The sequence below is a fragment of the Oncorhynchus clarkii genome, chromosome 2 (assembly GCF_045791955.1).
Source record: "Oncorhynchus clarkii lewisi isolate Uvic-CL-2024 chromosome 2, UVic_Ocla_1.0, whole genome shotgun sequence".
Lineage (NCBI taxonomy): Eukaryota > Metazoa > Chordata > Actinopteri > Salmoniformes > Salmonidae > Oncorhynchus > Oncorhynchus clarkii.
Window position 1 is genome coordinate 80,968,027 of NC_092148.1, and position 27,341 is coordinate 80,995,367.

Consider the following 27,341-nt stretch of genomic DNA (forward strand, 5'->3'; position numbering starts at 1 on the left):
ACATGAGAACAGGTGATTTGTTCCTAGTCAGCTAGAAAACATATTACAGTCACTTTATATACAAGTCTAGCAAGCCGTTTTGCTGAGCAACATTGTAGTAGGCTTATATAATATCAGCTTGAAACTTAACTTATAGATCCCCATCCTGTAAGTTCCAAATCCAATATTTTTCCTGGCTAAACTAAATTCTACAGCTATGTTCCACACTCAGAAGAGATATTAGCATAATGCCACAGGTGATAAATCAAGTTAAGGCAAATACAAAACATACCTGGCAGATAATGTCACCCTATGTGGAGGTGGTGATTGAGAGAGAGAGAGAGAGAGAGAGAGAGAGAGAGGGAGAGAGAGAGAGAGAGAGAGAGAGTGAGATGGAGAGAGAGAGAGGGAGAGAGAGAGAGAGAGAGAGAGAGTGAGATGGAGAGAGAGAGAGAGAGAGAGAGAGAGAGAGAGAGAGAGAGAGAGAGAGAGAGAGAGAGGGAGAGGGAGAGAGGGAGAGAGAGAAAACAGCCTTGGCCTCTAGCTTGGTCTGTCTCATAGGTGGGGGCATAGTGGAATGCTGCACTTTTTATGGATTTATGATCAGACCTCGAGATCAAGGTCAGCCTGATGTTACTGATCAAATGAGAAAGGAAATAACCATTTATGGAGTGGAATCTGGACTTGATACTTTAGAACTATGGCGTGGGGTGCAAACAAGTTTTGGATTCAGCACATGGTGATCAGATCAATAGTGTTCCTAGTTTCTGTACCAAATATAACCTATTATAACATATCACGACCCTATTCAAAATCGCAATCTAATTTTCACTATAGTGGCAGAAGGGAACCAACCGAGGTAAACTGCAATCCTCATGGCTTAATTAAGTAAATAATTCCATCTCTCTAATTCAGCGTGCTGGAAGAGAACATTCCACCGACACAATTCTTGCCTCTGCATGAGCATAGCCCTCATGCCTCATTATACAACATAGGTGTATTTAAAAGCAAGTCAAAGTGTTATCTGACACGTATGGGATACCGTTTGTCAAATCTGATCGAACAATACAAATAATTATCGGTAAAAGGCGTTTGAAAATACAGTTGTATTTGATTAATTATGTGCGTTATGGCCATTCATTTTGGACTGTGGGGAGAGGGATGTAATCACATGTTTAAACACTCTGGCACTTAGAACGGTGTTGGACGTCCGCGTTGAGAGTGATTCGTTTGTTAGAGGAGATGTGTGTCCTCATTTGTCTTGTCAACATGGCTGGTATTCTCGTTAGCGTTCATGTTCCCCTTGTCATCGTAGGTGCCATATACGTCTTCACTAACTCCCCACTTTTGTGGCGTGGAAATGACAAATATGTTACTTTTTTCCCCCTATACCATTTGGTTCATTATTGCAGCCAGGACTTTGCATCAAAGTCATTGTGAGTGGAGAGTAGTCGGAAGGTGTCAATCTCAGTATTTTGCTTCTTCTCTGTTTATAGTTAATCTTATTACCAGGGCCAAGGAGTAAGAGCCAATCCTTCTGTTATATTCTCAAATTTAAAAAAGCATCGAGCATGGACGCTGGCGGGATCAGCAGCAAATACATGTCTATGAATGTTATCAAGGGTTTTGTTGTAGGAATACTCAAATGCATGTCCTGAGAATGTTTTTGTGCGAATGAAGGAATAATATTGTTGTCCTGTTAGAGAAGAGGGTAGGTTTACTGATGGAGGGTCTTTCCGCCCGATGTACTTTCAAATACATTGAGATCGAACTCAGCCTTGTCACGTCGAGAAAAAGGGTATTTCTAGCATGCAGGACGTGGCTGTCGACTTCGAACAAATTGCATCCAATCACCCCGAGGGTATGCAGCTAATGTCCCAGTCTAGGCCTGGACTAGGGACAGAACAACAAATGAAACACTCAGCTATAGATTTATTAGAATATTTAACAGAGAAGAGAAAAAGAGAAAAATAATAAATAGAAACAAAGAAAAATAACAAATATAAAAGTACAATTGGCCTTAAAATAACTACTAATAACTTTATTTAGATTATGCTATTTTCTGGACCAGTATTTCACAAGTAATTTGCTTTACATGTTTGGTTGGTTAAAGGTTAAGGTAAATGTCATAACTGAATGGTGACACGAGGCTTTCCAGTAGACTGTAAAAGAGAGTTGATTGCCAAATTAATATTTGATCATTTATATCAAAGATGAACTCCCCTGCTATTTTGAATGCTACTTCCAACAATCTGATAACAATAAAATATTATTACAAGTATATTAGGCCTCCCAAACCATATGGACAGACTTGCTGCACAAAAACGTCTAGGCCTACCAGAAGACACATAAATCCAAATTGAACACAATATGATTTTTAAGCATACCTGACTCCATTAAAACATCCAACAGTTATTCCAGTCGAGCCGTGGGTATAATCAACTCACAGCTGTACTGTGGTAACATGGTCAGTCCCTGGACTTTTACATCAGACTCGCCGCAAACAAATGCTTCGGGATGTAGGACACGTGTTATTGCTACCTTCGCTCTGGCTAGGGAATCAAGGCAGATCATTCATGTATTTGTTTTTCATTTTCTCAGTTGAGCACAAGATTGGATCTCCTGTAAATTAATGGTGCCATTGCATGTACAAATGTTTCCAAACCTTCTTTATTGGATTTTGTTATATAAATATTTGTATTTGTATTTATAATATAAAAATGATTATAACATATGATTACAACATATTATTATTTGTATTAACATTATTATTATTATTATTTTATGTTTCGTAGAAAATTATTTCATTTTTTCATTTTCATATATGCTGTGGCCTACATCACACGCACGAGCACACAAACACACACACACACACACACACACACACACACACACACACACACACACACACACACACACACACACACAACAGAGGGCCAAGATGAGTAAGGAAGGCTGGCTGGCCAGATTTAAGTTTCCGCCTGATCGGGTTCTGGAAAGGGGGCTAGCAGAGAGAGGGAAAGACAGCACCTGGACCGGCTTTAGCGTCCCATCTCCTTTTATTGACAACCTGATAAGCGGGCAGAAGCCGTGTGGTTTCCAGCGGTGAGCTAGAGAACCCTGCAGTTGCAGGATTTCACACAGTACCTTAATGGTGTCGCCACTAAACAATCAACCAAACTCTACCATATACCTCACCGCTATTCCATGATTTTAAAGAAATATATAATTGTGTATGTCTTTTTCGCGCTTTAGGCTATTTGTGTATTGTGCACGCGAACCTTATTGTGTTGGGTTAATAACATTGATGACTTGTGGTCCCCATATCTCCAAGAGGTCAGAAAGACAATTATTTGACCTATGATCATTTCGTTAGGTTTGTCGAGACAAGACAAACTAAGCTGCATTACATTATTAGAGGTAGCAAAATGTCCTGTAGGCTAGATGTTAAGAAGCAATAGCCCACTTCCGTTGAATATGTTCATGTTTTCTTGACATGGCCTCCGTTAGCTGAATGAGACATACTATTTCAAAGAGCACAACATTAGTCCAGGCTAAGACCTAGTTTACCAAATAATGAACCAGTCAGTCAAACGTTTAGGCTTAATTGGTGTCAATATCCTACTTTGTTTTAGGCTATTTTCTGTACTGCTCTTGTTTAGGCTGCAGAGGGCTGTAACTTACATCCAAAAATAACTCGACACTCTGAACACAATGCATCAGAAATTATGACTATTTTAACTTGACACTGAACACAACGCATCAGACATTAGGGGAAAGCCTAGTCAGTTGTACAACTAAAATGTGTCTTCTCCATTTAACCCAAACCCTCTGAATCAGAGAGGTGCGGGGGCTGCTTTAATCGACATCCACGGCGTTAACTGCCTTGCTCAGGAGCAGAAAGACAGAATTATTGTACCATGTCAGCTCAGGGATTCGAGCCAGCAAACTTTCAGTTATTGACCCAACGCTCTAACCGCTAGGCAGAAATTATGACTATTCTAACTTGACACTGAACACAATGCATCAGAAATGATGACTATTCGAACTTGACACTGAACACAATGCATCAGAAATGATGACTATTCGAACTTGACACTCTGAACACAATGCATCAGAAATTATGACTATTCGAACTTGACACTCTGAACACAATACATCAGAAATTATGACTATCGAACTTGACAATGCATCAGAAATTATGACTATTCGAACTTGACACCGATCACAATACACACGACTTAGGCTACATCAACCAAATCAGCTAGAAAGTGACTAAATAGATGAAAATCGGAGATAAATAGGACATTAGCTCATCAATGCATTCTGTTTGATTGGCATACGAGTGGTTATTCTCATAAGAAATTGTATAGGCTGGCATATATTGCATGAGCATAAGCGTAATGCACAAGTGGGTTTGGACATCTCCCGCGACTTCCTAGTTAGCAGAGTGATAAGTGGTGTCCAAAGTGACGTGTAGCGTCACTGCGGCCAATCACTGCCAAGTTGTGGATGATATTATGGGAAAGTTGGTGGTAGAAGCGACAGGGTCATTTTATATGATCATCGACTTGGAAACAGACCTGCAATTCAATACATGAAAACCATGGACTCTAAATGTCACATTCTATACATTCTTTCTTCTGTTTTATGATGATCAACACTGACTGGAAACACAAGTGAAGCGGATCTTTACGTTCTTCCAGGTAGGAATCTTAAAAATATTTATCTGTCAGCCATTACGCTTTATATTGCGTTCCTGGCTTGGTGGCTAGGATATATGAATCCTTACTATTCAGCCTTTGATGGATTTAATCCAACTACAGTTTTACGTAAGCATGTTTAATGCTTAGGCTAATAATATAAATAATACAAATGATAATAATTATTGTTGTGTTTCGTGTGTTATTAGGTTTTAGAGTTGATATAACCGTAGGCTATTGTTCTAGTTGTATGCACTTTTAAATTGTTAAAAGCATGTGAGTATGACAACACGTCCGTGAGTGTACTGTATGTACACTGCAGTTTACCTCGTGACTAAATTGAACAATTTCCACACCTTCCTATTTAGGGGCATTTATAGAGCAATATGTTTATGCTGCTGTCAGGAAGTAAATAATCTGGCAATGAACCATTTCATGAAATATGTCAAGATCTTTAGTTGCACTTTACATTCGGAATATGGGCCTGCATCTCAATTAATAAACACATAGGCCTGCAGGTATAGCCATAGCAAAACATGTTACTACCCCCTCCATACAGGAGTTAATGGTTAGACCTATATGACAAAACATGTATTAATTCAGCAGTAGATCATTTATGTCAAGTATAGCCTAGCTGCAATTTATAATTTGTTAGCTGTGATACTCCAAGATCAAGTGCTAGACTACTAGTTAGCTGTTGAATATAATAATAAACCTCACGTTCCCCACAGCCATCCTGTCCATAACTTCTTATAAATCAATGGCTGTATCAACCCACTTTATTCGCTTCGGCTGATACTTCTCTCTCTCTCTCTCTCTCTCTCTCTCTCTCTCTCTCTCTCTCTCTCTCTCTCTCTCTCTCTCTGTCCTGTTTTCAATGATGACGTCAGCCACATTCAGTGCCACCTCCTCTTATGCTGTTTTGAGGGGGGGGGGGTAAAAACTTTTAGGGGGTGCTCAAAAACCACTCTTTGCCCGAGGGAAAAAGAGCGAGAAGATTACAGTATTTTCCCATGGTCTGAGAAAGTACTTTGTGCTAATCCAAAACTGCGCTAATTGATAGTTTTCCACATAGCAATTGCAACTCGTGAATGTTTCCTGAGTTGTTCCAATGAATGGATTTACATTTTAAATGTTGTTGTTTTTCACTTGTTGATTTCGAGAAATGTGTTCTGGAGTCAAGTAACACGATAACTCAACCACAAGAAAACAACAAGGCGGATTACATCTTTCAAAAGAATGAAATGATCCATAGGTGCTATTGTTGAGCATTGTTTCAACAGCTTGATCTGGGATCTTCTCATTGAATGGAGTGAAGCAGAAGGAATTGTGGTTTGTACATTACAATATAACAAATGTTGTTAGCAGTGCACTGCATGGTTTTCAGTGGGTTTATGGACATGAAAGACGGAGTTTTTGGTAGTCTGGTTTTAGGGTAAACTTGTAATGATGTATTTCGCCCATTGATGTGCATCAAAGCAAGTATAACTACATTTTCAACATGCGTTGACAGTGTCATGTTTAGTTTATTTGCATGCATAAAATGTTTGGCCTATGCTGTGCATGCTCAAAAAGCTTAATCAAATATCATTTTCAAACGTTAGTATTTAACCAGGCAAGTCAGTTAAGAACAAATTCTTATTTACAATGACGGCCTACCCCGAACAAACCCTAACCCGGACGACGCTGGGGCAATTGTGCGCCGCACTATAGGTATCCCAATCACGGCCGGATGTGATACAGCCTGGAATCGTACCAGGGTCTGTAGTGACACCTCTAGCACTGCGATGCAGGGCCTTAGACCGCTGTGCCACTCGGGAGCACAAGTTTAAAAAAAGCCATCGTAAAAATCTTTGGTTTTGACATACTAATAACCAATATTTTACTACACAGAAACCTTAAAAGCAATACAACCCCATTGTAAGGGTGGCATATAGTTTATGCAGCCTACAGATAAATATAATCTTGCTCTTATACAAATAATGTAATTAGAATAATTTGCTATTTTATTCCTGATTCTAAGACACATATAGCCTACTTTACTGCGTCTAACTATATATTCCACTTATGACAGCAGCGTTCCTTGTAATAAAAAAATAGCCACATTGGTAGCCTAACTTCGTTAGCACTTCTGCGCACTGCAAAAACAGTGTGTAGGCAACAGTAAACCGTCCACGTCATAAGAATTTGAAGCAAGGATTGTAGAGGAGTGGAATGAAAGTTTTGTGCAAATATTAGGAAGTGACAGAGTTTCACCACGGGACTCGAGATGACAGTGCATGACGGTCGCGGCAGCTCATTATCCTAGCCGCCCTTTCATTGCGATGCAAACTCTTTGGCAGTGTCGTTTGTCTTCTCATTGTACTTTAGTTGGGAATGCAATGGTTGTCAGGACTTATTCAGTTTATTGATGAGCTCTGACTTTTAGCACTTTTCACATGTCAAAGGAAGTCAAGTGTATGCATCCACGACTTCATTTTATGCTCTGCGTCTCCCGACACTTTTCTCCCCTCTTGTAGGTTACCCCACCATGCCACAGCCCCCCCCCCCCCCCCCCCCCCCCCCCCCCCCCCCCTTATCCCACGACCCGGAATCTATTCCATTTGAATAAATGATGGGAACACCCATAGCCGAGACTGGTGCTCCAAGTGTAAAGTCAAATGCAGGCACGGAGGGGTTGATTTGGAGTGTATGGTGTGTTATCTGTCCTATAGAAGCTTGGACGCTGCGTCTTGGCTATCATTTGGTCCATTGAAAATGAAGTAAGATTATCGTTCTCGCTATTATATTAATTTAGTCCATAGATATTGTTTGTAATTTAGGTCTTAACAACCAAATATACCATGTGATGTCATAATCAACAGCGACTAGTGCAGAAAGTTTGCAATTATGACACTGCACTTCTGGCTGCTGCGTAAAGATCGCTTTCAGAAGTGATAGCCAGATAATTCCTAAACTGAATATTTAAATTCAGCCTTTAGATATATATATATATATATATATAGTACAGTTAGTAAAGTGGTGCTTTGTTGGTCTTTATCAGTGGATTATCAGTGTAAACGATAAAGATGGACTGCAAATTGTTAATGTTGATCAATTTGAGGTCGGCGCGCACCATGTATGTCCCTGTATAACTTCAGGTTCATCGTTAGTGTAGGAAAGCTTGTCAGCGTTCCACGATGGTGGAGCCCTGTGAGTTGCACTTGCCGTTCCTTATCCAATGGTTAGCCTTCAATAGCATCCAATAGCATTTCTAAAGGACATTTTCAGTGTGTATATATGTGTGTGTGTGTGTGTGTGTGTGTGTATATATGTGTGTGTGTGTGTGTGTGTGTGTGTGTGTGTGTGTGTGTGTGTGTGTGTGCGTGTGCGTGTGTGTGTATGCGTGCATGTGCGTGCGTGCGTGTATGCGTGCGTGTGTGTATGTTAGAGAGGGAGAAGTGAATTTGCATGTGCAGAGTTATTAGTAGGTTTGAAAAGCTAGCACTGGCTCTGCCCCGTTTCCCGCTCTGCACGGCGGTGTAGGAGGAAGTGTTTCGCTGGAAGATGATGACAGAGGTCAGGCACTGCTAATCGGCACTGAAGAGGAGTGGAGGCGAGGCACAGACCAGGAACACATACATTAATACACTTGTACCATCACCAATCAGCATAGGTGCGCTGCTCTGCGCTACCCTCTCTCTCTCTCTCTCTCTCTCTCTCTCTCTCTCTCTCTCTCTCTCTCTCTCTCACCAACTCACGAGCGCACATTTTCAGTCTCGCGCTGCCCTGACAACCCATTTTATTGTCAATCTCTGCTTCCTTCGCAGGATTTCCATCTCTATTCAAGATCACTTGGAACATATATACAAGACAAACTCTTCGCAGGGGCTATACAGCACTGTGGCTCCGTCTCATTTGTGCTCAGACTTATCAACAAGGGCTTTGGCTGCAGTGTACACAGGATGCCTCAAAAAGGTAAGCTCTAATTTCTTGGCACTTTGTACCTAGCCTACATTTCAACACACATTATTCACTCGTATAGCCTATAGCGTACACATTACACCATTTTAGAGTGAAACATCAAAAAGTAGGTTAAGTCTTGGAAATGCTAATTAAACTACAAGTTAATAACGTTTAAGTTTTTGTAATTTAGGAAGAGTCCGAACGGCTCAAAAGTTTTTAGTGCTGATCATTTAACAAAGGAACTTTGGTACGCAGACTAGTGGCAGCCTAATTTGAACATTTAGGTTCCTCCTTATGTATTTATGCTGTGCTTATGCTTTTATTCCGTCGGTGCTTGCAGTTATCTTAATGCTTATGTATGACAGGGAAGAGTAAAAAGTCAGGCCAAGACAATGATCAGTCCAAAGAATGGGGACGTGATGATGCGATGATCAAGGGTGTCAAGTTGAATCATACAGTCGGCCTCACCCGGGCGCCATCACAAAAAAATGTTCTTTTAACTTTTTCCTAAGTTTGGCAAATGTTTAATCATTTTCAGGATACATTTTCCTCTATTCAATGACAATTTAAGTATTATACTTACTGAACTCAAATAGTAATGTTTTTAACATGCAGGATATATATGTGAAAATAATTCAGAAATAAACTCGAATAGATTAGTCTATTATAGCTATTTCTCCACACAAGGTAATAATGATTAGAATAAGTGCATAGTTACGTTTTACGTACTACAAATATAAGACAATACAGAAAAATCACAACTTCAAAACCATTGTTTATATTAGTGGTTAGTTACCTAATATGATTTATAACATTAGGCTGTGCATTATGCATTTGACTCTCCCAGTACGATATTGCTGTAGTCTATTAGCAAAATATATGGAAGCTATATATAGTGGTAGATATATCAAATGTTACTGTGTTCAACTTCCTGCCAGGACATTGTTCATTTATGGAGTTTTTCTGCATATAAATGAAGGGAATAATCAGGAATAATATAGGTCTCACAAGTCTGAAGATGCATGTTCAATTAAAATGGTTGTAGTTGTGAATTAAAACGGGCAAAATGCAGATGAGGCCTTCCTCTTTTACACACGGCATCAAATAAATTATACAATTCTAGCTAATAAGCTAATTATTGGCATCTCATGACATGAAAACGTGTGGTTTACAAATAGACTGCTTCCGGGTTAAGTTTATGCTTAATTAATTTCTATATCAAATGAGTTGAATGATTAAAGGTTAATGGATTATTTTACACATACAATCAAAATAAACTCGAGACCCTTTACTTTGCTCTTCCCCATTTGCCCATTGCATTATTGCATTTGAAAATAATTAGAAGAGAGAATGAGAAAAATCAAATACATGCTTTGAAGCTACACCTGTCTAATTATAAACACATATAATCAGTGAACTAATAGTGCATTTCATTTTCCTAACTTTATTTTAGAAAATTATTATAAATGATGAGTTATGATGACGAGTTAGTTGAATTTACAACTTCTTTAGAATATCTTCATACACATGAATAGCAGCTTGGCTCTATGCTTGGATGTAAGCTATAGGCTATTTATTTGTGGCTGCACACTGTAAATACACACACGGTCAGTCCATTGCCTGTTTAAAAAGGAGAAGATAAAAAGGGAGAAAATCAAAGCGTGGACTCTTTCCTTAGTGGCCTCCTTTTCGGCAAATGTTTTGAATGGGCTCTTTATGGCAATTGTCTTTTTCCAATTGAGCACCCCACTGAGCTGTTGTATATTTTTTTACAATCCTAACGACACACACCAGCAACAGAATTACCTCCAGATATTTAAAACAAGAAATTGCGTTTCTATTTTCCAAATCGAGACAAACAAAAAAGCAGAGGGATACGGGCACCGGGTCACGGCAAGCAGCAGTGTAACTGTGGCGGTGTGAGAGGGTGTTGTGCTGGGCATGGTTGCAGTGGGAGGGGGTTGCTCCCTACAGCTCTTTGTATTCCTGAGAGTTGTTGGTACGTTTAGTTCGAGGCTGTGTAGCTAGTTAGTGAGCTTGAGTTATGCTCTCTGGGTTCTGGTGTAGAAGCAGAAAGGACGCCATTGTTGAAATTCTGCAGGCTTTGTTGGAGAGCCTTCACCCCCTCCCGATGTCACTTTCCAAAGCAGCCAAGCGAGGTAGACAGCGTGTGTCACTAGACGACTACATATAAAGACATCTTAAACCTATATTACTGACTAAAGTTTTCACGGCCAATATAATAACAGTAATATGTGAGCTCTTAATATGCAAATTAATTCAAAATTCCTTAACATTATTTCCAATACACCTAAAATACACTCAAAAGCTGATAATAAACTATTTAACGTTTTCTAAAATTACTGCAATGCTATTTATCTCATGAAATGAGTTAGAAAATATTCCAGTAAGTCTGACTTAATAAAAACGAAAGCTCAGGTGCCAACTAATAAATTGTTTTGCTTTGTCCATAGGGAGAATATATTAACTAGTGAGAAGCAGATGAGAGATTCTTTAAATTGTTTTAAGCGGACAGTCCACACTGTTTCCAGGCAAGTTTAAACACTGAATATATATATATATTCAAAAATCTATAGAACAACAAACGATATTATGCTCTCATATTATGAAATATCAATGAATAATAGCCTAATGCACCCTGAGGTATTCATGAGTGATATAGTTCCCACCGTAATTGTCTAATTGCACCAAATCAATGTCTGCGATCTGTATGTATCCTGAGTATTGTAGTATTATTAGCAATACTAATCATTGCTATTCTTTCCCCATGACTAATAGAATACTATAACCGGGCCACGTGGGAATCTGGCGTCGCGTCCATGATGCAAAACAGTAAGTGAATGTTTTTTTCAGAGTAACTATATACACTGAGCTGTAAAGAAACATGTGGCACATAACATTTATGCTGCATATGTTAGTTTGCATGTTTGTGTAGAATAAGGCCAAGATTTTTCGACATGTTTACATTTTCTGAATTAGGAATGTTTTATACATGCTCATTCTCATTATTTTGATCCACACAGTTGTATTTGTATCAGTGGACTTTGACTAGTATGCTTCTATTAACCTGTACGTGTAACAACTGAAATATACCCAATATCTGCACCTGCACTATCACGAACTATCAGAGAAGAGGCTAGCAGGAAGTAGAAGGCCTCGATGGTTGTATTTATTGTCTAATTACATACAACTTCCAAATAAGCTGTGTCACGTATAGGCCTACACAATAATAATACAACACCAATAGAAAGAAAGAAAGAAAGAAAGAAAGAAAGAAAGAAAGAAAGAAAGAAGAGGAAAAGTGTATTCTTGATATGATAAAATAACATTTCAGAAACGCCAGTTGGGGTGTGCCAATTCACATTGCCCATTATATATGCACTAATGGACATGGCATGCATCTCGTGGAGAATATGTCATGTTTATGAAAATGTTATTCGTTCTGTATAACCACAGTGTGAGAGGGGTAATGCTTTGATGAGACTTTCAGAGTATTTTTTTATGAACACATTGGGACTATAAACGTTAGAGGAGTATTTACATATTTGAGATGCTATTCAGTAATTCACAATTCATCATCATTGACAGAGTGACAATAAAATACATATATTTTCTTTTTTAATGCTGGACAAGAGGTGTATGACTATAACGAAGGTGTGTGGAATGGCTTACTCTCATTCTCTTAAAATCAACGACACGTTTGTGCTGTAGTGTGCTTTCATATTTATGCCAATACATTATATTGTCTTGGCTTAGCCTTGCACTTCATGTATATATATTTTTTCTATATCAGACCTAAATTTAACAAGCTATAGACGTAGGATCAGAGGGAAGATGTGACGCACACACTTGAAAGGCCTCCAACCAAACAAAGCATTTGAATCTAGGTCAGTTTAAGTAGGCCATATTCAATAATTGAACGGTGATGTGAAGTCCCATATTCCCTCTCACGTTTGAAAAGAAAACGGAGGTCTTCAAATAATTGCAATATACGAGTTTTTTCTTTGCATGAAAAAAAAAATCCGCATCAAAATGTACATTGTGTTTGTCCTTACTTTTTAAATGGACCTACTGGCTACCAAAATATTAGGGCTATGTATTATCCTGTCATCAAGATTGTATAGAACTATGCCTTCATTTATCTCTTGTTACATTTTTACATTGTGATGGCAATGGACTGTGGTGATCTCTTGAGCGAAATACTGAGCAGATATGATTCGGGTGAGGCCTTCAGTTTGTCTAAAGGTCGCGGCTGGCTCTGCAGGCTTTGTGCTAATAACTCCTGGGTGTATATGGAACTGAGCGTCCAAATTGACGCCATATGTTTTCCTATTAATTGACTTGCAATAGAATACAAGGCGCATAATCATTGCCACCAGGCGAGATCGACACCACTCGCCGTGGGGAATTATTTAATGATTGAGATTTAACCTTTCGAGTGAAAGTTAGATTGGATATTCTTATCTCTGTGTGGCAGTGATCAAGTGAATTTATATGAGCACTAGGCCTATACGGGAGGCGCGTTCAAAGCCAATAAATCTTCAATATGCTTTTCCCTGCTGGCCTATCAAATGCACAAACACAATTGATTTTATCTAATCCTGGAATTAACCTCAACATAGCGATGGATTTGCTCTTACAGCAGTCTTCTCCTGGGCGAATAGCCTGTATTTACGCCCTGGTTTGGGCTAGAATTTGTGAATTTAGCACAATGGCAGTAGACAACAAATTCACAAGCAGGTGTACTTTTATTTTTTAAGGCCTAATGTAATGTTATAATTGATGTAGGGCTTATTTAATTATTATTTGAAAACAATAACAGTACATATATAAAACAAGAGAGAGTGCAAACATCTACAGCAGACTCATAATAACAAATATGGTTTGTCGCTTGAAAAAAAAAGGTTGTCACTTTTGATATATTAAGAGCGACGCGCGCTCCCATCCTCGTGCCCGCGCACAGCCCCTTGGCTACCATAAAATGAAGCTTCCCTTGAAGGGTAAATGAGTAGAGTCCAATTTAGTCTGAGTGATATCCAAATGCAGACAGAAAGGGTCGTTTTATCGTGCTACTATTTGTCGTGACGATGCCATTTTCAAAAGCAGAGCAGTGTCATAAAGTGACATGCCTGCCACAAGTGCTCCAACTGATCTTTTCAATTAGCCTTCCATGCATGATCCAGGGCGACTTCCGCCTATTTCCAGAAATTAACATCAAACTTGACGTGTAGCTAGCTTTACTCTAAAGACAAATGTCAGCCAGGCTCATCATATTTTCCCCCTCTTCTATATTTGGAGCTTATTTATTGCTAAGGAGCTTGTGCTCTTGGAGTCAATTTAACGGGAGGCTTCGAAGGGAAGGGAGCGGACAACTAGAGCAGACGTAGGCGGATACAAGGAGGCTGCTTTTCTATTGGACTTCAGGTTTGGTTTGGTTTTCTGGGCTATCCTAAACTGGATATTGCTAATGAACTCGCATGAAACCTGTTTAAATTAGCGTTTATGGTGTTTTAGCTGGTGTAATATCAAGTTGATATAAAGTTGGATTAGGTGACGATTTGTTTTTAAATCTTGAAATGATACTGTAATTACTACCTTAAAATGCTGTGCCGCAAATGCCATTACGCTATTTGATCTTAAAGCTTTGCAAAGATGCACAAATCTCGGATCAGTGGGCTGGAGATGTTTTGGTCGAGATCATACCACACCGCTAATCAATGTTCTGCTCGTGTGATTAGAACAAGAATGTAGAAAATAATGACATCGGAAAGCATTTAGAGCATATGACAGATGAACAATGGCAATCATTACAGACTTCAAATTCCAGCGTGATTTTCCCGATGTTTGGCGCTGAACGTCCAGTTTAGTTTCTTGTCTCCTGTTCTGTTTGATAACTTCTATTTTGCATAGTTAACATCTAAACACTTGCATCGGAGACATCTGTATTGAAGAGGCTGCTGTTTTTTTTAATCACAGCTCTTGATTAATGGCTTAACTAAAGAGAGTGCATCCCCTGTCTCTGCCCAGGTCACAGCGGAGTGAATCAGCTTGGCGGAGTGTTCGTCAACGGCAGACCCCTGCCCGACACCACCAGACAGAAAATAGTCGAGCTTGCTCACAGTGGCGCGCGGCCGTGCGATATATCCAGGATTCTGCAGGTGATAACACTGCATTCTTCTCTCTGTCTGCATCAGTAAAACGCTTTAGAATAAGATTCCTAATGCGTGATTTTTATTTAGAATATAGACCAACTCAATGCACGTCCAACTATTGTCAGTTCAAACCATTTTAAGTTGCAGTTTTGAAAATATAATATTACGCACGAATAAATAGGCTACTTCATTGTAGCAATGAATTATGGTTTGTGGTGATACCAGGATATGTTAGGATACAACCTGCAAACACAACCATCCAAAGTAGATGCCGTGATCCAGTGCAAATTAAATTACCGTACCATTCAAGGTATATTTCTTGTGTTATAGACCCATGGTGATGCAAAAGTTCAAGTGCTGGACAATGAAAACGTAAGCGTAACAATGTTTGTAGTATACACATATATTACACATTAGTCTTGAATAATGTATGTGATTTGTGTCTATTGTTTTCTATTTAGGTGTCAAACGGCTGTGTGAGTAAGATTCTGGGCAGATACTATGAAACCGGCTCCATCAGACCAAGGGCGATCGGGGGTAGCAAACCAAGAGTAGCAACTCCCGAGGTGGTCGGAAAAATTGCAGTATACAAGAGGGAGTGCCCGTCAATCTTCGCGTGGGAAATTCGTGACAGACTGCTATCCGAGGGGGTCTGCACAAACGATAATATACCCAGTGTAAGTTCATTGAGTGTAAGTTATTAGTCATACCATTTTATAGGCCTATACGCTTAAAAAATTACCATGAACAACTGACCTCCATATTGGTTATGATTATGCACCTGTTTCAGAATAATTACACAAATTGAAAATGCAATTGATATTTTGTTAATCTCCCATTTCGATAGCGATTTTCTTATCCAAATACATATTGTGAATGTGAGGGTATGCATGCACTTATGTGACAGATCACTTGCAAGCCAATGTGCCATCACAACAAGGGAAACAAGCGCCAAGCACGTTTAATTAATGTGAAGGATTTTGGATTTGTCTTTCAGGTGTCGTCGATAAACAGAGTACTGCGCAACCTGGCTAGCGAGAAGCAACAGATGGGCGCAGATGGCATGTATGAGAAGTTGAGAATGCTGAACGGTCAGACTGGGACGTGGGGGACCCGCCCGGGCTGGTACCCCGGAACCTCAGTGCCAGGACAGCCCAACCCAGGTAAGATAATCACTGGATTGGACGAGTGAAGTGCAGGTGTCTTTATTATGTTGTTTTTATAACGATTAATTACTATTATTATTATTAGTAGTAGTAGTAGTATCGTAGGCTGTATGATTATATTATGTCTATATTATTACAATAGTGTTATTACCAAGATAAACAATAATATTTCATTTTTATTTTATCCTGTTACAACATTATTAGGTTAATTATTGTTACATTGTTTAAAGTAACATGGGAATATCAAACATCTTTGAAAAATTCGAAAATCTTTGAGTTCAGCTGATATTGTTTATCACTAACGCATCTGGTTCATTAGACTTATCTGACTTATGCATGGAAGTATAATTAATTTGCTGGTCTATATGCAGAGAAGTAACCAAACACTTTTGGGAAGCATAGATGAACGTCTAATTCTGATGTGAGAGCTTGTTGAGATTCACAGATTACTTGGTTGATTCGACTAGTTATTACATTGCAAATTCTTGACATGTTTTTCTATCAACTTTTTTTTACAATATGGTTGTAACTTCACAATTTAGTCTTCACGATTTAGTCTGCACGATTGATCCATTCCTAGGCCTATAGGCCTACTATATTTTGCATTGACCGAGGATGAAAAATATCTGAAGCTGTGTGCGGAATATCTGTACAAAGGATGTTTCTGTCACACGCAAGAATTTGTTATGGGAACAGGTCTGTCGCTATGTAATTGCTCATTAGAGAACGTTTTGTTTCTCATTAAGGCGACATGAATAAGCGTCTAGTTTGAGGAGACAGCTGTAGAAATGTTCCACTGGAGACCTCTGGACACGATATGGCATCACTTGCCAATTAGACACGTCAGTTTTAAGAGAACTAAACAATAAAGTATGGACACGATAGATATACAAATAAACGTGTTTTCTCCCTCATAATATCTGCAGTTTTTTGTTGTTGTTGGCAACTATTTCTGTCTCGAGAATTGCTTTGATGGGCCTACATTTAAAAAAAATTCACGATACATTTTTTTTCCAACTCTTAAAGTCCTGTTGGCTTTGGAGCTCTTGGTAGAATGAAGTAACCCCAACAATTACATTAAGGTGGATGAAAGGTGAAGATGAAAGGTGACGATGAAAGGTGATGATGACAGGTGATGATGACAGGTGATGATGACAGGTGATGATGACAGGCGATGATGACAGGCGATGATGACAGGTGATGATGACAGGTGACCAAGTGTCATGAGTAACAAATGGTAGCCTATTTTTTATTAGCAATAATTTATATATATTTATTTTATTTTATTTTTTGTTATTATTATTATTATTATTATTATTAACTAGGCACTACTGTTATTATAATAGTATCATAATAGTATTAAGTATATAATCTAAAGCTATATAATCTTATCACAATGATATAGGCTAATATTATTATATTTGAATAATAACGCTGTTGTTGTTTGTACTTCAAATGTATCTCTTTTATCCTGTCTATTCAAAATGTGTGTGTAAACAACACAACCAGCTATACCAACATCATATGTTCACTTATGTTCTGCCATAAGTGTCTATACTTGCGTGGAGTGCGATTTCAAGGGCATTAAGAATCCATTACTCTGGAAGCATGCGGTTGGGTGAGGTCTCAGAGGGGGACAAATATGGTCTCAATCTGATAAACGCCATGCAACAGTGAATAAAATAACGAATTCATCAGAGTGACAGGGTCTAAAAAGAGAGAACTCTTTCACAAGGAGCGGGTAAAAGCTCTCCCTAGCTATTTCGTGTTTTTAGGGATCAACGTGACAGTTTTTCTGATCTTCTTTTTCTTTCTATAGCACTAAAGCTGTCTATAGGGTTTAAGCACTTTCTCTTTCAGGGGGTCCCAGAATGTTTTAAGTTTCTTTTTAAGGTTCTCTATATTTTGGCTTGTTTTACGCCTCACTGATTGCGACACGTGATACTATGGAACGGTATATTTCCCAGCGTCTTTCATTAATGAAAACAAATCCGACAGTTGATCTAGCGACAGTTGATCTGGCTGAGGGATAATAGGAAGCTCATTCACTCCTTTTGACAGATTAGCTACAAAACTATAACGCACTGGCCACTGATAAACGTTCTTTTTGGAGAGACATTTAAAGGGGATAACTTAATCGTTGCGTATGTTTACACCTGGTTCTGAATAATGCATTTGGTTTTGAAACTACAAATCTGTCAGAAAGACATACACATAACGTCAACGCAGAGTGAATAAGATACCCACATATGATGATGGGTCACTGCTGATGTGTTTTTTAAAAAATATATCAAGATTATATTCCTTATATTCCTTACGAATACAGTTTATGACTATACTGAGCAACCTGCCCGGGCATGTAGAAAAAATCACACGAAACGTAAAATGGTAATCGCCTGCACAATAAACTGTCAAAGCAGATTTATCTAGGCCTACATAACCAGTCTATATCATCTTGCTACATAGACATAATGTAATGGAGCAAAGGGATGCTGAATAAAGTGTTTAACAACGCCACTCACTGAGGCCCCCCTAACTCACTGTTGGTTTCCCTGTCCCCTTTATGTGGCTCTAACAAACAGGGGCTGAGCAAGTGATGTCTCATTCAGTATGTGCTGGGTGATTTTCTTCTATGGCCTAAAGAAGGTATAAATCCTAACTGGTGTTGAACAGGGCATCCTAGGAGACAGTGATTAATGATAGCAGTGCATAAAGGTTAACATACTAAGCTGAAAAGTCTGTTGACTGGAATCCTCCAGCTACAATGAAGGGTACTGAGTGCCTTGAGAGAATCCCTTTGTTGCCTTCTCCAATTGTGTCCTCAAAATTCTGCCCACGAAAGTTTGCCAACCCCTCCATAGACCGTGAATTGAATAGTTTCCCTTATGCTCTTGGTTTTGTGTGGTCGTGAAAAATAGCTTTTATTCAAGTGTTGGGGGTTATTTCAAAAGGTGCACAAACATCCATGTGGAAAAAGCTCACATTTATAAAGGGAACGTTTGGATTTTAAAGCATTTCAGGGGATCTGAATAGGTTCTACCGCATTTTGTTGTATTTCAGCACGACAGGCATTGTTACATGGTCATAAAAGATATCTGCCAAAATAAATAATTTCCCACTAAATTGTATAGCCTTTTCTATAGCCTGACGCAACTAATAATATCTGGTGGAAATAATGCAATGAATTGTCAAACCAAGTCAATATCAGCTGGAAGAAGCATAGTCTTCTTCCACCTGTCTTAACATTTCACTTATTTTAAGATAATATTTTACACACAGATGGGTTTTGGGTAAAACTCTAACATGATCACATTTACTTCCCAACAGGTGCACCTCATGCTATGCATGGAAGCTAAAGAAGGAGTGATAGCTTGTATTGATTGATTGATTCTGTATGTTTCAGATGGTTGTCCACAGTCAGACGGTGGAGGTGAGAACACTAATTCAATAAGTTCGAATGGAGAAGACTCAGATGAGACCCAAATGAGACTTCAGCTCAAAAGAAAATTGCAAAGGAACCGCACTTCTTTCACACAAGAACAGATAGAAGCACTTGAGAAAGGTACATTATACCGCCACTGTCACAGGTTCTTGTCCAACTTTCGGCCAAAGAAATCTCATTAAGAGCTGGTGATACTAAATTAATCTCTTTTACACAAAAGTAGAGCATCATGGCTGACTCATAACTGGGTCTATTTATTTTGAATATCACCACAGAATACTGTTTTCAGAATAATTTATTCACTACAAATGATCAGTTTTTCAACAACTACATTAGTCTGAATGATTTTTTAGGCATATGTTATGTATAGCACATTTAATGACTTCCTTTGTAGTTCATACTAATGTTGTTTTTGTTTCAGAGTTTGAAAGAACTCACTATCCAGATGTTTTCGCAAGGGAAAGACTTGCTGCAAAAATTGACCTCCCAGAGGCCAGAATACAGGTACAGCAACCGCTCCTTGTGCCCATTAACATCACCTTGAATGTAGGGACGTGATAACCACATTCACAGAAGTGACAGCAGACAAATCCAACACTAACCTTTGAAACATGACTGTGGTTTCAGGTGTGGTTTTCAAATAGAAGGGCAAAGTGGAGGAGGGAGGAGAAACTACGGAATCAAAGACGACAAGCCAGTAACTCTTCCAGTCACATCCCTATCAGCAGCAGTTTCAGCACCAGTGTCTACCAGCCCATCCCACAGACCACAGCACCAGGTTGGAGTCAGTGATCTTTATCAAAACCTTATGTTACATCAGATACATTCCACCGTCATGTATTGCCTGTAGGGTCTATTTTTGTGATTTTAGTACTGTAGCCTAATCAGAATGGAGAACAAACATTTAGTGTACAAATATGTGAGAGTCAGGAGAGCCACACAATCCATTCTATGTTCCTGCATGTCAATGATACAATTGGCAATCAGGTGCAGAATGGTATCTAAAATACCTTTCTATATCCTCCCCCTGCAGTGTCGTTCTCATCAGGATCCATGTTGGGAAGACCAGACACAGCCCTTACAAACACATACAGTGCCCTGCCACCTATGCCAAGCTTCACCATGGCCAACAACCTGCCTATGCAAGTAAGTACATCACTGTCAGATCCAATAATTAAAGCAGTATTTTGGCATTGTTTTTGTAATTACTTAGTATAGCATCTAAATTAATGACCATGATAAAGATATGTTGAAAACCTATAAAAAGTATACGGCGGCAGGTAGCCTAGTGATTAGAGTGTTTGAGTAGTAACCCGAAAGGTTGCTAGATTGAATTCTTGAGCTGACAAGGTAAAAAGCTGTCGTTCTGCCCTTGAATAAGGCAGTTAACCCACTGCTCCTAGGCCATCATTGTAAATAAGAATGTGTTCTTAAAACCTCTCTGGGATATGTGGGACGGTAGTGTCCCACCTCGCCAACAGCCAGTGAAAGTGCAGGGTGCCAAATTCAAAACAACAAAAATCTCATAATTAAAATTCCTCAAGCATACATGTATTTTACACGATTTTGAATATAAAATTCTCATTAATCCAGCCACAGTGTCTGATTTAAAAAATGCTTTACAGCGAAAGCACCACAAACAATTATGTTAGGTCACCACCAACTCACAGAAAAACACAGCCATTTTTCCAGCCAAAGAGAGGAGTCACAAAAAGCACAAATAGAGAAAAATTAATCAATAACCTTTGATGATCTTCATCAGATGACACTCATAGGACTTCATGTTACACAATACATGTATGTTATGTTCGATAAAGTGCATATTTATATTTTAAAAAATCTCACTTTACATTGGAGCGTTACATTCAGTAGTTCTAAAACATGCGGTAATTGTGCAGAGAGCCACATCTATTTACAGAAATACTCATTATAAATGTTGATGAAAATACAAGTGTTATACATGGAATTAGAGATATACTTCTCCTTAATGCAACCGCTGTGTCAGATTTCAAAAAAACTTTACGGAAAAAGCAAACCATGCAATAATCTGAGTACAGCGTTCAGACAACAAAGCAGCCAAAAATATATCCGCCATATTGTGTAGTCAACATTAGTCAGAAATAGCATTATAAATATTCACTTACCTTTGATGATCTTCATCAGAATGCACTCCCAGGAATCCCAGTTTCATGATAAATGTTTGATTCGTTCGATAATGTCCATCATTTATGTCCAAATAGCTTCTTTTGTTAGCACGTTTGGTAAACAAATACAAACGCGCGTTCAGGTCCAGACGAACATCGGACGAAAAGTTAAAAAATGTCTATTACAGGTCGTAGAAACTTGTCAACCTAAGTATAGAATCAATCTTTAGGATGTTTTTATCATAAATGTTCAATAATGTTCCAACCAGAGAATTCCTATGTCTGTAGAAAAGCAATGGAACGAGAGCTAACTCTCTCGTGACTGCGCCTTAGAGCCTGTGGCACTTTGCCAGACACCTGGCTCAATCAGCTCTCATTCGTCCCCACTTCACAGTAGAAGCCTGAAACAAAGTTCTAAAGACTGTTGGCATCTAGTGGAATCCTTAGGAAGTGCAATATGACCCTATTTACACTGTATATTGGAATGGCAAAGAGTTGAAAAAGTTTACTCTGGGCACCTTATTCATCCAAGCTACTCAGTACTGCCCCCCTGTCACCAAGAAGTTAACTGATTTGCCTTGTTAAATAAAGGTTAAATAAAGAAAAATACATACTTGTCACACAAGTTAATGCTGAAACCTGCAATGCTGTATTAAATACTATGATGAATTTCTAGCTGAAATATGATAGACAATATTTGTGTTCCCATGCTTGACGTGGCCCATCCCTTAGTAGATACAGTAGGAGATGTTGCTAGGTGACAGAGAAGCAGGTGAATCTGACTGGCCTGTGTGTTGTCCCCTTAGGCCCCTGTGTCCAGCCAGACCTCCTACTCCTGCATGCTGCCCACCAGTCCCTCAGTCAACGGACGGAGCTACGACACGTACACCCCTCCTCATATGCAGGCACATATGAACAGCCAATCAATGGCTGGTTCAGGAGGCAACTCAACAGGTAAGCAGAGAAAAATGCATGACAAAATAAACAAAATCCAAGAAATTACAAAACATCATTTGCAAATGTTAGTAGCCCTTCAGAAGGTATTCACACCCCTTGACTTTTTCCACATTTTTATGCATTACAACCTGAATTAAAAATGTATTAAATTTCGATTTTTTTGTTGGTCACAGACCTACACACATTACCCCATAATGTCAAAGTGAAAAATATCCGCAGCAAGGCACCAAAGTAATATTGCAATAAATGTGGTAAAGCAATTCACGTTTTGTCCTGAATACAAAGTGTTATATTTGGGGAAAATCCAATACAACACATTACTGAGTACCAATCTCCACATTTCAAGCATAGTGGTGGCTGTATCATGTTATGGGTATGCTTGTAATCATTAAGGTCTGGGGAGATTTTCAGGATAAAAAATAAATGGAATGGAGCTAAGCACAGGCAAAATCCTAGAGGAAAACCTGGTTCAGTCTGCTTTCCACCAGACACTGTGAGATTAATTCACTTTTCAGCAGGACAATAACCTTAAACACAAGGCCAAATCTACACTGGAGCTGCTTACCAAGAAGACAGTGAATGTTCCTCAGTGGCCGAGTTAAAGTTTTGACTTAAATCTGCTTGAAAATCTATGGCAAGACCTGAAAATGGTTGTCTGGCAATGATCAACAACCAATTTGACAGAGCTTGAAGAATCTTGAAAAGAATAATGGCAAATGTTGCACAATCCAGGTGTGGAAAGCTCTTAGAGACTTACCCAGAAAGACTCATAGCTGTAATCGCTGCAAAAGATGATTCTAACATGTATTGACTCAGTGGCTTGAATACTTGTGTTATCGAGATAGATAGTGTTTTATTTTTCATAAACGTTTTACAAATGTTAAAAAAACAACTACTTTGACATTAGAGTATTTTGCGTAGATTGTTGACAAAAAAATACAATAAAATCCATTTTAATTCCACTTTCTAAAACAACTAAATGTGCAAAAAGTCAAGGGGTGTGAATGCTTTCTGAAGGCACTGTATTTTGATAGATAGGTAATATTGATGATCACATGTAAAAAAAAAACAATTAAGAAACATTTTTGTAATGAATATTGAACATGTCAATTATATGGAGATTCTTGTTTACAATAATTCTGTTATGGGAATACTGGCGTGTTTGCTAAAACTTCAATGAATGTTACTGAGCAGACACTAGAAGGTACTGACTATATGGTGCCAGAACTGATCCGCCGCTCTGTGTTGGTTGTGTCAGGTCTCATCTCTCCTGGAGTATCTGTTCCTGTTCAAGTACCAGGCAGTGAAGCAGACATGTCCCAGTACTGGCCCAGGCTACAGTAGAGACTTTCAACGTGTGACTCCTTGGATATTGTCTGTCCGGCAGTATTTTATTACAGACCTGAGAAAATACTCTAAAAGAGACTATTTTGTACTGGGATTGGGCCATTCTCTATCATTCTTTGGCCACAAAGACTTGAAGAAGAAAAAAAGAGAAAGGACTTCTGTAAAGTGCCCGGTGTAACATCGTAAATGGGGGGGAAAAACTAGCTGTTTTCAGTTTCCAACGTATGTCATTTTTGGTGTATTTGTATATGGCCAGTTGTATGTCATGATGAAAAAATAACAACGTGGATGGACAGTGAAACTGAGTTGGTCCTTGCTTCTGCTGAAAAGAAGATCATTTGTGAAGAATTTTCTTCCATGAATAATTTTTATCAATGTATATCAAGAAGCTCTCCCAGTCTGTGTACAGAATGTGGACTCTGGTGAAACAAGTTTGTATCATTCCAGGTACCAGTTGGGTATGAGACGCCTGTTTCTCTATTCTTTTCTTTTCAAAAGCTTGCTGGCAGAAACATTGTAAATGGAAAGCATTAACCGCTGAAATGGAGTTTTGGTAGCTAAAAACGGTAGATTGTGTCTTCGATATAATTCAGTTTGTTATGTCGAAATGTAAGTATTTGTCTTCCCTAGCAGTCTCCCGGAACAATTTCTATAATAAAGTTAATTTCATTTATATTTCTCAGAATATTCTATATGTTTTACACATTTTAATTTCATTTTATTCAATCGGGTACAAGTTATTTGCTATAGTTGTACTTAAGTGTTTTACTTGACTTTGTGCTACTAGAATACTCTCACTGCAACAATGCATAGAAATGCAAGGCCTGCCAGAGTTTAAAGCCTTTTGAGGTTTGCATCTATACATATCCAAATTAACCATTGTTGATTGTACAAACTGACCAAAGCCTTTGTATATCATTTATTACACAACCTTAATTTCCTTTTGTAGTCTTCTGTTGCCAATTTTGTAAAGATTTTGGTAACTTCTAGATAAGTACAGAGTTTTAAATGTTAGTCTATCAGTTGGTCTTTCACTTATGAGCAACAATCTTTCCTTACAGTTGATGACCTGAGCTCATTTCTCTCTCTCAGTTCCATGCTAGCCTAGACTATTGTATGGATGGGGAGTCAAATTCAATTGTATTTAAAATATTTCCGTATACATTTATTTAAGCATTCTTGTATTTTGTCAAAATATAAAAGTAATTTTGTACAGTATGATAGTGTCTAAGTGGGAGCTTTATGTTGCTAACTAATTCTATCAAAACAACATGCTATTGATGATGGTAATGAGTGTATGTTGCTGCAACATTCAGGACCTATAACATTGGTAAACAAAACGCCATAAGATCATCATACAGCCAGAATTATTTCATGCAAGTAGACATCATTCATCTCATATGAGGGCAAAATACGTTTATCTTACATGAAGACTATAGGAAGACTGTAGTATTACTTATATACAACAAGAACCTTCTGAAAATGTAGCTGTTATAGTTTGGAAAATATTTTATATTACCCAAAGGTCAATAGTACTTGGATAACTAGTGGGCCCTATGTATGCTAAATTGTGAACAATCACACTCCAATGCTAAACCACCAAGAGTAGGATATACAGCACAAACAGGTCTGGGTTCAGGCTAACAATTGTCCTGCTCTTCCTACACATTTGTGGGTATTTCAGTCCAAACAAGCCACATGTAGTAATGAAACCTGAGTAAGATATCCATGTTGGAAAACGTTTAGAGAAAGAAACCATTTAGAGGGAGAGAGCCCATGTCACAATGCCTGCTATGCTGTGCATAGAGCTTTACATTGTCTATTTTAAAGACAATTATGCTCCCACGCCTTCATATGTACATTACAATATCATGACAATTATATGTTTCCAAGCTTGATCCGCTCATTATGTACTTCTTGGTTTAATAATTAGTAAGTTTACTCAAACTATGATTTAGTGCACACATATCATATTTCAGAATATACACTTATGACAGCTATCATCTTTCAGAATAGATACTTAAACAGATATCATCTTTCAGAATAGACATAACAGCTATCATCTTTCAGAATATGCACTTATAACAGCTATCATCTTTCAGAACAGATACTTATAACATATATCATCTTTCAGAATAGATACTTATAACAGATATCATCTTTCAGAATAGATACTTATAACAGCTATCATCTTACAGAATAGATACGTATAACAGCTATCATCTTTCAGAATAGATAGTTATAACAGCTATCATATTTCAGAATAGATACTTATAACAGCTATCATATTTCAGAATAGACACTATTTCAAACAATTATGAGGGTTCTCTCCAGGGTTCTCTCCATGGTTCTCTCCATGGTCCTCTCCATGGTTCTCTCCAGGGTTCTCTCCATGGTCCTCTCCAGGGTTCTCTCCAGGGTTCTCTCCATCATAAACTTCAGGCCTAGCTTTATTATCTAGATCACTTGACTTAAGATAGCTGCAATCAAGAATCCATACAATGATGCCAAACTCTCAGTAATGAGGCCAAGTTTCTGGACCATGGACTTTCCTCAAGTACATCTAACACTGAAACACACCTCTTTTCCTATTGATTTACCTTCTGTCTGTTCCAAAGAGCAGGTATACATTTGCGATTGGGTTCCCCTCTAGCTCTAGCTAGTGTAGGAGTTGAGGAGGTTACACATGCAGGATATTAATTTGAGCCAGTTTGCTACAGCAGGAAAATAATCCTGCAGCATCAGGAAATGTGAATGATCATGTCAATTGTGATGACCCTCCCACTCTGTCTGCCGTATTCTCTCTTGTGTTCTTGTTTCCTTATTAGGATGCCAGTGGGTGGAGTTGGGAGGGTCGTATAATTCATACATTTCTTTTGTAGGGGTTGATAAAACATTTTTGTGAGGGAAGATCAGAAGTCTGAAATCTCAAAGTGGAAATTACAAACTTCAGAGGCCTTTTGAAATCTCAAATACACTACACATTTTATGCAGGAAAGCTCTTCTGGAACAGGGTGATTACACTAAGACCCTACACCTGTATGAGGAGGTGAGGTTTAGAGTGGGACAAAGATGATAAAGAGGGAGGGACAGACAGGTGGCTGGCAGGGGAACATGCCTGTTTGGAGAGCAGCCTTCAGGAAGCAGGCCCAAAACAGACAGTAGACAGGGAGAGGCTTCTTCTTTCCTAAAGGGGGAAAGGGGGACTGGCTTCACAATTGGAATGCAATCAGCACCAAATAACCAGGGACTGTCTAGGGCTCCTTCTCTGTGGTCTCTTTTGCCAGCCATCCATTGGTACATAGCAAGCATTATTCTCCTGGAAGTTTTCAAGCCATATCAGTATTGGTGCCTGGCCTCAATCTCAGTTGTGATGCTCTACAGAAGGATTGTCAGCCATTGGGCTCTCTAACATAACAAAAACAACGCACTTCACCCATTTCAATGGTTGTGTTCGTTGAGTCTCTGCTTAAGAATCTCTTCTC

At 38.6% G+C, this 27,341-nt stretch overlaps 1 pseudogene; it reads left to right on the forward strand.

The window, feature by feature from the left end:
• Positions 1–4,632: 4,632 nt before the first annotated feature.
• Positions 4,633–25,028, forward strand: LOC139374776 (paired box protein Pax-6-like; annotated as a pseudogene).
• Positions 25,029–27,341: the final 2,313 nt, after the last annotated feature.